Source organism: Scyliorhinus torazame, chromosome 2, assembly GCF_047496885.1.
Source record: "Scyliorhinus torazame isolate Kashiwa2021f chromosome 2, sScyTor2.1, whole genome shotgun sequence".
NCBI lineage: Eukaryota > Metazoa > Chordata > Chondrichthyes > Carcharhiniformes > Scyliorhinidae > Scyliorhinus > Scyliorhinus torazame.
The window spans coordinates 380,991,886-381,003,526 of NC_092708.1; the positions used below are offsets into that span (position 1 = coordinate 380,991,886).

Here is an 11,641-nt window from a genome sequence, read left to right on the forward strand (position 1 = left end):
TTCTGAGGCTGTATAAGGCTCTGACCACACCCCATTTGGAGTACTGTGAGCAGTTTTGGGCCTCGTATCTAAGAAAGGATGTGCTGGCCTTGGAAAGGGTCCAGAGGAGGTTCACAAGAATGATCCCTGAAATGAAGAACTTGTCGTATGAGCAACGGTTGAGGACTTTGGGTCTGGACTCGGAGTTTAGAAGGATGAGGGGGGATCTTATTGAAATTTAGCAGGATACGGTGTAGCTACCCGAGTTGGCCACTTCCCGGCTTAAAATGGAGAATAGCAAAGGCTGAAGGGACATTAAGCCAACACAGGCAAAAACTAGCAGGTGCAAGTTTACTGTGTATTAGACTCTGCAAAAACCCAGACAGCATCGATACAAGCAGCCATCTGCATAGTCATGTAGCAGCCATCTACATAGTAATGAGCGATCCCCGGGAACAATCGAAACATTTTAAGTAAACAAGGCCAAGCCAGACTCCTCGGCGCCAGCAACAGCAAACACAAAAGAGGTTAACGGACACTTAAAAAACGCCCAACGATCCGGGAACAGCTCCAGTATTGGAGAAATCGAACCAAGCGATTGGAACAAAGTCCAATCACTTGAAACTAGGTACGGGAGCCGCCCCGAAAGGCGGGAAGCCCCTGGGGACTATAAAGTAAAGCCCCCAAGTTCAAATCGTCCTTCTTGACAGGGTCACTCAGCAATGCGAAGCAACCCTTGACGGTGACCTGTCTGGCAGCCTCCAAGAATGCAAGTTTCAAGTCAACGCTCGCTATGAGAAAGGCGCTCCTAGCTACCAGTCCACAACAGCTTTTGAATCCCGCAGACTCAGAACCCGAACAAACGGCCATTTGTTCCCCTGACCTGGTGGGCCAGTCCGAAGCCAAGTATTGGCCTGTTAGTGATAGAAATAGCTTAGAAAGTAGAGTAGCAATGAGTAGCAATTTACTATGTATAATAAATGTGCGTTGATTTGAATCTTACTAATTGGTGTATTGAGTTATTACATAGAACATACAGGGCAGAAGGAGGCCATTCGGCCCATCGAGTCGGCACCGACCCACATTAATCCCTCACTTCCACCTTATCCTCGCAACCCAATAACCCCTCCCAACCCTTATGGACACCACAGGTAATTTAGCATGGCCAATCCACCTAACCTGCACGTCTTTGGACTGTGGGAGGAAACCGGAGCACCCGGAGGAAACCCACGCGGACACGGGGAGAACGTGCAAACTCCGCACAGACAGTGACCCAGCGGGGAATCGAACCTGGGACCCTGGTGCTGTGAAGCCACAGTGCTAATCACTTGTGCTACCGTGCTGCCCATTGATGTAGAGTCAAGCAAACTCAGTATTACAATGGAGAGCAGTAGAAAATTCCAGCGACCATAAGACATAGGAGCAGAACTAGGCCACTCGGTTCATCGAGTCTGCTCCGCCATTCAATCATGGCTGATATTTTCTCATCCCCATTCTCCTGCCTTCTCCCTATAACCCCTCATCCCCATTGATGATTACTTGAACTTGAACCTCGTGGCGGTATCATAAAGATACCTGGCGACTCTAGAGCAAAGGTTATAAAACAGAACCAATTGAACCAACCAAAAGTTAGCAACAACTGCAAGGCCTGGATATAGTGGACGTGGAGAGGATGTTTCCACCTGTAGAAAAAACAGACACCAGCTCAGACTTTCAGCCAGAGGGTGGTGAATCTGTGGAACTCTACCGCAGAAGGCTGTGGAGGCCAATTCATTGAATGTCTTCAAGACAGAGATAGATAGGTTCTTTATTAATAAGGGGATGAGGGGTTATAGGGAGAAGGCAGGAGAATGGGGATGAGAAAATATCAGCCATGATTGAATGGCGGAGCAGACTCGATGAACCGAGTGGCCTAGTTCTGCTCCTATGTCTTATGGTCGCTGGAATTTTCTACTGCTCTCCATTGTAATACTGAGTTTGCTTGACGCTACATCAAAATAGTGGGAGATAAAAAGGTGATCTCTGCACTGGTTTTGTTGTCAGTGTATTCACACATTTCACAGAAATTACCCTGACATGTGTAACCGAAAGTCACAGGTCATTACTTCTGTTGTAAAGAGCAACTTGGGACTCAATGCCAAAGGTCAAGTTATCTACACTTTCTGATAACCTGCAAAACGTGGGGATGATATTCAGTCTGTAACATGGGTACATTTGAATGAGTAAAACCGGATTATAGAACCATTTATAATAATACCGGTGTTATGATCAACCTGTAACAGAAAAGGGCTTGGAGTCATAAGTTGTGCAATCAGTTCTGCTTACTTGCTGTGCAGTTATTTCCTACATTTAGTTAGCTTGTCAATCTGATATTTGCATCTGCATTAATTACCCCTCTACATACAGTTCATGAATTTCCTTCAAGAAGTTGAATCACATCAGATATCCTTTTACTATTTTCTATTAGAGTACATTTTGTATATCCAATCTCTTCATGCGCAGCAAAATCCCTCCCCCACCAAAAAGGGGGGGGAATGCAGCAGTGGCGGAAGAGAGGAAGTCAGTAAGTGCTCCACTCAATAGCGTGAGGTAGGAATAAGCATGGCCAACACGCTTGCTGGAATACCCACAAGGTTCCAGTCGAACAATTTAACATCTAATGATCAAGACTGTGATAAAAAAATGTTAACACATAACACATCATTAGGGTGGCACAGTGGTACTGAGGGAACAGGTTCGATCCCAGCCCCGGGTCACTGGCTGTGTGGAGTTTGCACATCCTCCGCATGTTTGCGTGGATCTCACCCCCACAACCCAAAAGATGTGTAGGGTAGGTGGATTGGCCATGCTAAATTGCCCCTTTTTTGGGGAAAAAAAAAATTGGGAATATTTTAAAAAACTAACTGTCGAAGCTATTTATTTTTTCAGGATAAATGCAAGAATGCAAATTTTTAAATGAATACAACAATTTATACTGCAGGAGAAAAGATCCTGATTGGTTATCAAATCGACTCTTTGGCCAAGGTAGCCATAAGAGGTGGCAATGGGGAATTATAGGCTCCCCAAGTTCCAGGGTAATTAAAAAAAGATGTAAGGCTTGACCACATTCCATTTGTTTGCAGCAACAGATCACGGCATATAAATATCTCGCTAGTACAAATGGTTGTGGTCATTTAAAATATTGCTATCCTTGTGTCTGTCCTGATGAGTGCAAGATGAAAAGCTTTGACAACATAATAATAATAACAATAATAGCTTGTCACAAGTAGGCTTCAATGAAGTTACTGTGAAAAGCCCCTAGTCGCCACATTCCGGCGCCTGTTCGGGGAGGTCGGTACAGGAACATGTCTCGTTTTTCAGCAATATGCACGTTCTCTATACCTACAAAGCCACTGTTACTGAATAATAGTTTTTCTTTGCCAGAATTAACTTTATAACTTTATAAAAGATTTCAATGGCCCCAGCCACATACAAATGAAAAAAAACAGACTAGAAAAGACCTACTGGTCCATTCAGTCTGGCCCACAGAAGTATAATGCTTGGTGCATCATAATATATACATTCCTTATCCTACCAGGCGACCATTTAATCTCCTGGAGAGGTGATCAAATAGATTAAAAACCCAGGCCAATTAGTGAAAAATAAAATCTGAAAAATTCCTCTCCGACCTCTAAAGCTAGTTCAGGAGACCACTCAGTAACTGATTAATGTTATATAGTCCTACCTTTTACACAAGGTGATCTCGGCCCCAGGCAGAAACTAGGATCAGCTTTTGCTTATTCTGGCCTTGCATAATTGAAAATCTTGACCCTTTGGTCTTCCCAAACGTATCACGTTGAAACAAACTTCCTACACAAACACAATCTATTCCCTTTAGCTTATAAACCTCAAATCAAATCACCCCTAAGTCTACGCCTCTCTCCAGCCCCAGTCTTTTGAGCTTATCTTACTAAGATGCTTTAAACGGAGCATTAATCATGTGACCCTGCGCTGCACCCTTTCCAAAGCCTCAATTATCACCCACCATGTAATAATGATTGCCATAGTAATTCTGATACCATAAACTTATCTGGGTTTCCCTGATTAAGGGGAAATGTAAATACAAGTTCTGCCAGGTGAGCTTGTATTCACAACCAACCCAATCGTGCTGCAGTGTATTTGAAGTTTCATAATGTGACCCATAACAAACTCATGCCTACATCTTATGATTCAAATTAAAACTATACCCTGTATTTGATATTTTTGCATCTTAGGTATCTATAGAAAGATCATAGCAGTGGCACTTTTCTTAATTTTATAACTTCACACTTGGAATCAACCACATTACAGTTTTAAAGGCAAATCACCCATAGTCAAACTAGTATTATTTATCCAGCTGTTAGCTTCTGCAATTTATCAATTTTTTTCTAATCCTTGGGCTGAGTCGGCTGTGCTGACTCATGCACTTTGAGACTGACACATAGGTCCAAAGACAAAACCATCCCTGCTAGAGTAATTCAGACCCATGTTGAGTGGTTTCACTGACATTTCTATTGAACTACAGATAAATGTAGAAGTGGAACATCTTTAGGCCAGGGACAGAAAGCGGCTGCAGATTTACATGCGCCACGCATAAAATAAAATTCTGGGGAGGCAGAGAACCAATACAGACTAAAGTTAGCCCAGTGAAAATGATACTAGATTAAGAATTTTATCAGCTTGGTTAGTTTACGCGAGACTAATTACAGCTAAATTTAAATTAGAGGCCAACAGTATCAAAGGAAACCCCTTTGACAACCCACATTAGTAGTTTGTTTTAAAGATGAAAAGCTCCAGCCACATTAAAGTTGTAACATGAAAATTAAACTAAGCTTCACCCAGAAAAGCATTGCAGAAGTATCCAACTTCGGAAAGTTCTCCACAGTCCAACTCTGACTTGCACTAAAGCAGGAAGTTCAAAATTAGCAGTAAAGATTGTGGTTCAACGTTTTCTACAGTGGATGGGTATATTCAGTTTAAAAAATAATCTGACGTCCTGTTAATAGTAAACTCAAAATCCTGGGACAAACACTGCAGCCCTCATTCATGCTAGTCAACTCTGTCCCATTGACACTTTTATCCCTGGTTGATTTGTTTAAACTTTGGAAGTTTGAAAAGGGGCTTTTTCTTTTTAAAAAGTGCTGAGCGGTGGGTAAATCTTAAATTAGACAGCCAAGATGAGTTAGCATCAGCAGCAAATTAATGCTTTATATGTGGTTGGTGGCTCAATCATATGATTCTATTGAGCACACAAGGACAGAAGTGTGGACACCAGCAACCCACAGTACAGCTCCTAGCAGTGTTAGATATATCACCAGGTCAGGCTAATCGATAGCTCATATTCCAAGTGCACGTTATTACAAAAAGAATAGTCCTCCTGACAGTCGGATAACAGTAAAGTATAATCATAAGAGTCCACAATTTTGCGCTATGAGCACTCTGGCTGCGCGAGTACAGAATCATGGAAATTTCAGTAGTGAAGGAAGCCACTCCGCACTCAACCCAACACTAATGGAACAGCTCACCAAATCTGAAGAGAAGGCTTCCACGGTATCAATGTCACTGGCATTATTTAGTAAATAGTCTCACAGTGAGAACGCACATTGAGGGCATCGAACGTGAGACAGCATCTGTCCCAGTTGAATTCCTCGACGCCAATGCTCTTGGAAATTGGATAACGAGTCATTGTGGATTCCTGGTTTCAGAATGTCTGATCTGGCAGCATTCAGTACATTTCGTTTCAAAGGTCTTTTTGCAACTTGCGTTTTGTGGATTCTAGAAATAAACAGCTAGTAATTAAGATCTTTGGCATTTTTGTGTTTCTTAAATGCAAATGTTGAAGAAATACAAAAAAATGCTGGTCACGCTGCATTTTCAATGTGGAAAGCACAAATGTAAACAGCACAATGCACAAGTTATAGAATGATACAGCATAGATTGCGGCTTCAATGGCATTTTGAAAAAAAATTATTTAATTGGTCTACCCCCTCAACTGTAAATGACATAAGACGTAGAGAGGCAAAAACAAACTTCTGCATTTGATCCAATCCCTACCTGAACATGGGACCCCATTGATGAACACTGCAGTTTGGGAATGAGATCAATTTCAGACACCAGGACAGGAAAAGGCAGGCAAGACAATTACTTTTGTAATTCTTGGCTTCTTAAATAGATTAATTCTTAGATAGATTACAGAAAAAGGAGACCGACTAATGGAAATAGGAGAAAAGCAAATAAGGGAAGCTGGAGTGATAATTTGTTTTAGTTTACTTTTAAAATGAGCACAAGTTGATTTCCCGATTACATTTGTAGGTTTTCCTCGTTTCTTTGTGCATGGATCATTCCCTTCAGTGATCCCTTGCTCTCCACAAATGTGTGACTCGAGCAACGATTAAACAGAAATGCGCAAACCTGTATTTACCTTACTGGATAAGCCACCAGCTTGCTTCCAATGATCTAGACATCAGAAAATGGTCAAATGAAAGGCGTCAACTTAGTGGTTTAGGCTACATATTATACAGGTCACACCTGTTACCAGAACATCTGCAAGTGATTTATGAAGGTGGCAGGTGTCAACACTGACAACTGGGAGACCGTGACTTCTGGAGGCTGACTGCTAGCAAGAGCATTCGAAGAGGAAACCAGAAACAAAAAACTCAGCTGTCTGAGAACATGGCCCAGGAAAAACAAAAGGCTACCGAATTGCAAATAGGCCCATTGTCTTCCTCTCCACTAAATGGGGAAGCAATTGCCATGGCAGAGTGGGGCACTGAACCAGTCAATTGACAACAATGGTGCAAACCATAACCTCAGCTGCCACCCACTTATTAAAAAAACATGAGCAACACTAGACCTAGGTCAATGGTTTATGCATGACTTCCCTGGACCCAAAGATTTTCCAGCTCCACCCATTTTGATGGTGTCAGAGAATTTACTTACTGCAAGGGGGTGATATATATTTTCCATCATCTGCAAAATGTGACCAGGGACAAAGAGAAAATCAAAGATATCTTTTGCAGACTAAAATATATTTGAAGATAGAAAATATTTGTAGTCCCAGAGACTACCCAAGTGGCAGTACATTCTGGCTGTGTGTGGGGGGGGGGGGCAAAAATCCTTTTATTAATTTGCTGCAACCACATTTAATTCGAACAAAGTAAACTTTGGTGAAATCAAGACAAACATTTTTGCAATTAATACATTCAAGCCACTGTGTCTCATCTTAGCCAGTTGTCTTCACGAGTGGATAACAGGTCATTTCTTTGTGCAAAATTGGCTTTTAAGTCCAAAAATACAGAGAAAAAAAAACAACAGAACAAAATACACCATGAACAACATATTTCATTTATCATCTTGCAGGGCCTCGCTAAAGTTGGACAGTACTCAGTGTATGAGAGGGGAGCCCTTGCTTATTCTTGCCTTGCTTCCTTTGCTTCAAAGCCTTTCACAGGGTGAGCTCATTCCATTCTGCCATCTCTGAATGAGATGCAAAATTGAAATCCTGACTGCCTAAAAGAGTCTTAAAGGAATCCCATAGAAAATTGGTTACTACACAAAAAAAAAGCAATTCACTTCACATCAAAAAACTCTGGGATGTGGCATGGTGTTCCTTTTAATTTCAAGTTACGTCCCTCTTGCAATTCTCGCTCTCCACTGTTGCAGTACGGTTGCACTTCCAGCCCAGTGGTTATTTTAAGTTTCTTTAACCATGCAGTGCGTGCCACTCAGTCTACACGTGCAGCTGCATTACCATCAGCAGTGCTATTCCTTCAAGGATGCAAGTCTCACATGTGGTCAACTGGCAGGTTAGAGCACACGGGCAAGTTTATTGAAAAGGATAGGAGTACGGCCAGAGGTTTCTGGAACCAAGTTTGTAAATCTATATAGAACCTCATTAGGCAAGGAAGATGGAGAGAAGGAAACCTACAGCGGGTCTATCGTGGAGAATTTATTTTTGCTGGAACCAACGATGTAAAAATCACTTGCGGACTTTTAGTTCTTTTGATGGAGACACAGCATTTCTTGTAGCCCCTTAAAAAGGTTAGGATTAAAATATATACAACAAATTTATCGGTTTATGCTTATTGTACATTTGATTAGAGCGCTGTGCAATTGCCAACATTTTCAGGAAATTGCTTTAAGAATTCAGGTAGACTTCTAAAATGACCAAATTTCTGACCAGTTTGGTCAGGTGGGTTGGTGATGGTAGTTGTTTGGGGGGGGGGGGGGGGGGGGGGGAAAGAGAGAAGCGAGAGAGAGCGAGAGGAGAAAAGAGAACATTACTCTATTCTTCTGACAACAACTGACAGCCTTTGTAAAACCATAGAGAGAACATGAATGCATATACAGTAAAAGGGTCTTTGTTAAACCCGGGGGCATACAAGTCAAAGCAATTTAAAGCCTGGGACCATTAATCATGATTGTAGTTCGGAGTTTCAGCCAAGTGCTTTGATATCTTTTATGTCACTATGCAATTGCATTGCCCAAGATCTTACACCCTCATGGTTCTGGCGCCAGAACTTGTATTAGGCTAGTATCGTTTTCAACTTCCCACGCATTGTTTGCAGGTAAAGTTACAGCCCTCGAGTGCAGTCGACAGGCTTAGAGAGGTCAGTTCTTGTTGATTTTTTTTCTCCCCAGACATGACCAGATGCACCCTAACTATAAAGTCCTCTGCTACATGCCACCTAGAGACACCAATAAGACAAGATTTAAAAAAAAACATTTGCCAGGTTGGATGACATGCAGCAAAACAAGAGAGTCCATCTGCAAAAAACAGAACAGCACACATGAAACTCAAGGCGAATTGCATCCTTCAGTCATGTTTTTTTAAATATGCATTTAGCATTCATGGAGGCAGTTTGAATTGTTTTGTTGTTGTTGCTATTAGCAGGATGAGAGGCAAGTATTGGAAATTTAATCTCAAACTTGAGGTGTGCAACGTTAAGGAACCTGCATTTGGGAACCAATCAGGGAAACAAGCACAACATACAACTCACCCCCCCCAAAAAAAAATTGGTTACAGTAAAACAAAGTGGAGTTATGATTTTAAACGGGTTACAGAATTTTCAGCAGCACTTATGCCAGCTTGGCTCAGTTGCAAGTGCACTCACCCATATCAGAGGTTTATGAACTCAGGATTCACCACCAATTTGCAACTACATAATCAAGATAGAAATTGGAATGCTACATAGTCAGAGAAAGGTCAGATGAGGTATTAGACAGCACCGTGTGTCTGCTTAGCTGTATGAAAACATCACTTTGCAATATTTAAATAATGCTGTTCTCTTGGCCAACATTCCTCCCTCAGCCAACATCCCCACAAACCAATGACCAAGTAGTTCATTTATCTGCTATTTGTGGAACCTGGTGTACATCCAATGACTGCAGCCACCTACAATTCCAAATTATGGAATTAAAGGAGTCACACTTTAATTCTGTGGTAGTTATTAGAATTAAAAGCAGTCGTGTTGGAGTGTAAAATGCAAATATAATTCACAGTAATCAAAAATCACACAATATCAAAACAGAGTAATGCCACTTTCAGGGTTTTTAATTCCGAAACGTTGTGACAGGGCATTCTACATGCAAATAGCTCTTCTTGACTCAATTTCTTAGTTAGGTACAACAGCACTAGACTCTCAAAACGGTTATACATTGAGTCCAAGATTGGGATTCAAATTCAGCTCCATGAGGAAGTAATGACAGACTGAAGGAGCTTAATGCACAACACAAATACCGCCTAACAGTGATCGAGTCTGTGACAATTGCTACAAATATCAGTTCACAGTAATCAAAAATCACACAATATCAAAACAGAGTAATGCCACTTTAAGGGTTTTTAAATGCAGGGGATATGCACTTCCAAAGATGAGATATGCTCCTGCACTGCAATATATAGCACAACAGAACTTGTGCATAAATATCATAGTTTTCCAGAGTTAATCCCCAGAAAAGATCATTCTAAGATTAAGTTCAGAAGTCAGAAACCTTAGCCAGAATTCTCCGGTTGTTGCTGGCAGCTGATTCTATGCGCACCTCTGCCCATGGGTTTCCTGGCCGCATGAGGGGGTCTTCAATAGGAAATCCCATTGCCAGTGGTGGGAACAGAGAGTCCTGCCGGCTGGGAACAGCGCGCCGCCTCCCACTGCTGGGAAACATGCGGCTGGGGGACCGGAGAATCCAGCCCCTTGTCTCTTTGGAATGGCAGGATAAATTTAATGGCTGGGGCAGGGTGAGCTGCTTCTCAAGAGAAAGAGATCATTTGGCTTTTTCTTGCTTGTGGGAGGACAGTGGAGTGGAAGTAAGCAGAACAGGGCAGCAGGAGCCAAAAGACATGTCATGTTTACTACCACATAAAGCAGCGACATGCAGTGAAATAGTTGCAGTAAAATTTAAATTCAGGTTAATTTCCAACAGCTGAAATGTGCAAGTAATTTTCTGAAAATTCCAACATTAATTGCTAGTTTCGGAGTCTTCTGCGATCGAGCAACACTCTTGTTCAGTACAGCTTACAATGCTCATAACCTGGTAACTGAAGTTCAAGCCTCCCAAATTGAAAATAATCTTTTTGGGCTGAAACCGGAATAGTAGTAGGGTTGAATGCTGAACTATCGGAAGTGCTGTCATCATGCTCTGCAGTTTTATGTCAATTTTGAAGATAGGGAAAGAAAAGAAAAGTGTAGGGCCAATAAAAACCTTTGCAGGTTGATGTTAAAAAATGTATCCTCGTGCCTTATGTGAATGCTCGGCCCAGGACCGCAAGAAACTTCAGAGTCGTGAACACCGCCCAGTCCATCACACGAACCTGCCTCCCATCCATTGACTCCATCTACACCTCCCGCTGCCTGGGGAAAGCGGGGGCAGTATAATCAAAGATCCCTCCCACCCGGCTTACTCACTCTTCCAACTTCTTCCATCGGGCAGGAGATACAGAAGTCTGAGAACACGCACGAACAGACTCAAAAACAGCTTCTTCCCCACTGTCACCAGACTCCTAAATGACCCTCTTATGGGCTGATTTCATTAACACTACACCCTGTATGCTTCATCCGATGCCAGTGCTTATGTAGTTACATTGTATATGTTGTGTTGCCCTATTATGTATTTTCTTTTATTCCCTTTTCTTCTCATGTACTTAATGATCTGTTGAGCTGCTCGCAGAAAAATACTTTTCACTGTACCTCGGTACACGTGACAATAAACAAATCCAATCCAATCCAATGGCAGAACCGGGTTTTTCTGCACCAACACGGTTCAGCTGTTTAGTCATCTCATCACTAATTGTGGTGTGCACAAAATAGCTGCTGTACTTAGTTAATGATGACTGTACGTCAATGCAAGGCTGTGTAAAACAGTGAGAGATGGCCAAGAGATTTAAGAAAAAAAATAGGTGCTAGATAAAATGCAAGCCTAATTAATAGAGAAATCAGTGCTCTTGCCCAATATCCAGATAAATCATGCCTACTAACTATTTGTAACATTTTTCTGGGACCCCAACATTCTAAAAATGATAACTTTATATGAAAAATGTCAACCATAACCACTATTTTAAATTCAGTTATCTTCATTGTTTGGGTGGGGGATGGGAAGCATCATTCAGGATTAAATTCGAAGGAATACTCATGTCCTCACCAAAGGAGGA

At 41.8% G+C, this 11,641-nt stretch overlaps 1 protein-coding gene across 1 annotated transcript in view; it reads right to left on the reverse strand.

Annotated features, from left to right (window-relative positions):
- LOC140405135 (serine palmitoyltransferase 2-like) overlaps positions 1-11,641 on the reverse strand; it is a 150,808-nt gene that overhangs the window by 29,000 nt on the left and 110,167 nt on the right. The gene's annotated exons all lie outside the window — the stretch shown is intronic.